We start from the raw sequence: 4,310 nt of genomic DNA on the forward strand, positions 1-4,310 counted from the left end.
TCCTCTGCCTTTTCTAAAACCAGCTTGAACATCTGGAAGTTCATGGTTCACATATTGCTGAAGCCTGTTGTTGCTAAGTTGCTAAGTCACTTCAGTCGTGTCTGACTCTGTGTGACCCTGTAGACAGCAGCCCACCAGGTTCCCCCGTCCCTGGCTTGGAGAATTTTAAGCATTACTTTACTAGCTTGTGAGATGAGCGCAATTGTGCTGTAGTTTGAGCATTCTTTGGCATTGCCTTTCTTTGGGATGGGAATGAAAACTGACCTTTTCCAGTCCTGTGGCCACTGCTGAGTTTTCCAAATTTGCTGGCATAGTGAGTGCAGCACTTTCACAGCATCATCTTTCAGGATTTGAAATAGCTCAACTGGAATTCCATCACCTCCACTAGCTTTGTTCGTAGTGATGCTTTCTAAGGCCCACTTGACTTCACATTCCAGGATGTCTGGCTCTAGGTGAGTGATCACACCATCGTGATTATCTTGGTTGTGAAGATCTTTTTTGTACAGTTCTTCTGTGTATTCTTGCCACTTCTTCTTAATATCTTCTGCTTCCACATCTTCTAACATATTATACTTATTTATTATTACACTTATTATTTCTTATCTGTTTTTCCTGACTGGAAAGTAAACTCTGATGTGTTTAATGGTGCACCCTAGGAGTCTAGAAGCATGCCTGGCACATAGAAGTTACTCAGTACGTGTGTACTGAATGGATGAGTTAACTGCCCTGATTTATGCTCCATTGCTCATCTTCCACATGTCCACTGGGTGAATATTTCTAAACTACCAATCTGATCACATGACCCACATGCTTGGTATTACATGCTTCCTTACATCACCCTGTACCTACCCAAACCAAGCTGATGAAGTTCCTGAGAGATGTACTATTGTCACATGTCTTATTGTGTTTGATCACATCATTTCCTCTGCCTGGAATGCCATCTTCCATTTTGTCTCCATAGTGGAGTAAATTTAAGTCAGGCTTAAGCATTTTTACCTCTTTGAAGGTTTGCCATGTTATCTAGAGATGATTGATTCACATTTGTACCACCACTGAATCCTGTTCATTATGTTATTATAGCCTTTATGTTGCTTCTTTACGTGTCTGTCTGCCCCTGTTAAATTATATTTCTTTAAGGACAGCAATCATGCCACATGCAACTTCCTATCCTTGGGATCTGGTATAGTGCCCAGTACTTGGATGCTTATTAAATATTAACTGAGTAAATGAGTATTAAAGATTAAAGAGGCAATTTTGGGGATAGACTTTGGAAGGCTGCATGCCTCCAGAGTTGAAGTAGTGATGGGGGTGCCGAGTGTGACAAAGAGGGAAACTCCTTGACTTCATGGTTTTTATTTATACCTTTAAGTTGTGAAGATACATTTTTCACAGGGGAGGCAGTCCTATCCACCTGGAATGATTCAACTGCATTAAGTTTCTTTTTAGGGCATCTCTAATCATGAAAACGCTGGGCTGGAAGAAACACAAGCTGGAATCAAGATTGCTGGGGGAATATCAATAACCTCAGATATGCAGATGACACCACTCTTATGGCAGAAAGTGAAGAGGAACTAAAAAGCCTCTTGATGAAAGTGAAAGTGGAGAGTGAAAAAGTTGGCTTAAAGCTCAACATTCAGAAAACAAAGATCATGGCATCTGGTCTCATCACTTCATGGGAAATAGATGGGGAAACAGTGGAAACAGTGTCAGACTTTATCTTTGGGGGCTCCAAAATCACTGCAGATGGTGACTGCAGCCATGAAATTAAAAGACGCTTACTCCTTGGAAGGAAAGTTATGACCAGCCTAGATAGCATATTCAAAAGCAGAGACATTACTTTGCCAACTAAGGTCCATCTAGTCAAGGCTCTGGTTTTTCCAGTGGTCATGTATGGATGTGAGAGTTGGACTATAAAGAAACCTGAGCACCAAAGAATTGATGCTTTTGAACAGTGGTGTTGGAGAAGACTCTTGAGAGTCCCTTGGACTGCAAGGAGATCCAACCAGTCCATTCTGAAGGAGATCAGCCCTGGGATTTCTTTGGAGGGAATGACGCTGAAGCTGAAACTCCAGTACTTTGGCCACCTGATGCAAAGAGTTGACTCATTGGAAAAGACTCTGATGCTGGGAGGCATTGGGGGCAGGAGAAGAAGGGGACGACAGAGGATGAGATGGCCGAATGGCATCACTGACTCGACAGACATGAGTCTGAGTGAACTCTGGGAGCTGGTGACAGACAGGGAGGGCTGGCGTGCTGCGATTCATGGGGTCGCAAAGAGTTGGACATGACTGAGTGACTGAACTGAACCAAACTGAATCATGAAAAATCTCATCATCATTGCTGAGTTTGTCCTCATGGGATTTTCCAGAAATCCCCAGATTGTGAACATGCTTTTTACATTGTTCCTGGTGATATACCTCCTGACCCTGATGGAGAACCTGGTGATCCTGGTGATCAGAACTGATTCTCACCTTAAGACACCCATGTACTTCTTCCTAGATCACCTGTCATTTCTGGATCTCTCCCTTTCTTCAATAACCATGCCCAAGATGCTGGAGAACTTGTTAACTCAGAGAAAACTATCTCTGTGTGGGGCTGCATGGCCCTGAGTTTCTTTCTCATACCCTCTGGGAGCACAGAGGCCTGCCTGCCCTCTGCCATGGCCTATGACTTCTATGCTGCCATCTGCCACCCTCTGCTATACAGTGTGATTGTGAACAGGCCTCTGTGTGTTGGGATGGTGATGCAGCTTGGGCAGTGGGGTTCCTAAAGTCACTGCCAAACAGTCTTTTCACTTACAACTTAGTTTCTGTGCCCCAGTGTCATCCCTCACTTCTGCTGTGAGCTGCCCTCATTCTTCCCTCTGTCTTGCACTGATCCTACTGCCAATGAGGCCCTTCTTGCTGGGCCATGTGCATTTTTAGGATTTGTGACATTTCCCCTGATTCTTTTCTCTTATTCTAGAATAATCTCTGCCATCATAAGCATCCCTTCTGCTAGGGGTCAAGGCAAAGCCTTCTCTACATGTTCCTCCCACCTCACTGGGGTGCTTTTGTTCTATGGAACAGCCTTATTTAGGGGCACGACCCCTCTCTTGGACTCCATGTTGGAGCAAGCGGCCTCCATTCAGTACAGTGTGATCACGTCCTTGTTAAACCCCCTCATCTACAGCCTCAAGAATCAGGAGGTGAAGATAGCCCTGCATAGAGTGTTGAAGCAATAAATGTGCCCCTCTGTATGTGGGGGATTCATATTATATTTGGTCTGAAGACAATGAAAAAGCATAGTCAGGGACTGTAGAGCATTAATGGCTAATTTGGTCACTTTAGAAATTTGCCATTTGATGAATATAACCTCTTGGGTGTGGGTAATAGAGCTCTAAGTGTGTGATTGCTTATTTTATTGTATTTGATAGGAAAATAAAGTGAAGCCTGAGAAATAAGAACTGTGATGGAATAATGTAGACAAGAGTCCAAATCTGTTTGCCTTGTTTTCAAAGTGTTAATAGTATGGCATTCTAAGCATTAAAAAATAAAAAAAAATAAAAAGATGGGAGGGTGAAAGTCATTTCAGAGTGAGAGAAAACTAGCTATTGATTGAAGATTGTACTGAATGAGAGTTGCTTCATCCCTTACCTGAGGGAACCAAAAAAAATTGATGTGCCTGGTTTGAGTTACTTTCAAGTTGCCAAAAAGCAAAAACACAAATTAGGACAGGAATCTGCCCTAATGCAATCAAAGGGAAAATAACTGTTTCAAGTGTGCTGGTGGTAACATTTTGAATATCTGGAATGGAATCTGACCGTCTGGCAACTAGACTAGAGATCTCCTTGGACATAACCTAGTGAATGTCTATGCTGTCTCAAAACAACATTTTCATTCAACCCTGAGAACATCAAGTCAGTGGATTCACTTGGTGTCTGACAGTCCCAATCAGCCAAACCCTCCTGAACTCACTGTCCATTGTTTCTTTGACACATATTCAGGCAAATAAATTAATTTCTTGTCACAAAAGTTTCGTGGGTGAGGAGACAGTAAGCTCACAACCCAGTGGATGGACTGACTTGTGTGACTCCTTAAATGAAATACTAAACATGCATCATTGTATTTACCCTCATAAGCATTAAACAAAAGTAAGATTTTCCGCCCCCCTTTGGCATTTTCTTAATTTCTTAAAATTGAAAAAATATTGTTGGTTTGGTTTTTATTTTTACCACGAACTTTTTTGTTTGTTTTTGGTTTTTTTTCTTTATTTTTTTAAAATTTGAATGTATTTATTTTAATTGGAGGCTAATTACTTTACAATACTGT

At 41.9% G+C, this 4,310-nt stretch overlaps 1 pseudogene; it reads left to right on the plus strand.

Annotated features, from left to right (window-relative positions):
• Positions 1 to 2,318: 2,318 nt before the first annotated feature.
• Positions 2,319 to 3,268, plus strand: LOC138078623 (olfactory receptor 8S1-like; annotated as a pseudogene).
• The last annotated feature ends 1,042 nt before the right edge of the window (positions 3,269 to 4,310 follow it).

Source organism: Capricornis sumatraensis, chromosome 4 (assembly GCF_032405125.1).
Source record: "Capricornis sumatraensis isolate serow.1 chromosome 4, serow.2, whole genome shotgun sequence".
Taxonomy (NCBI): Eukaryota; Metazoa; Chordata; class Mammalia; order Artiodactyla; family Bovidae; genus Capricornis; species Capricornis sumatraensis.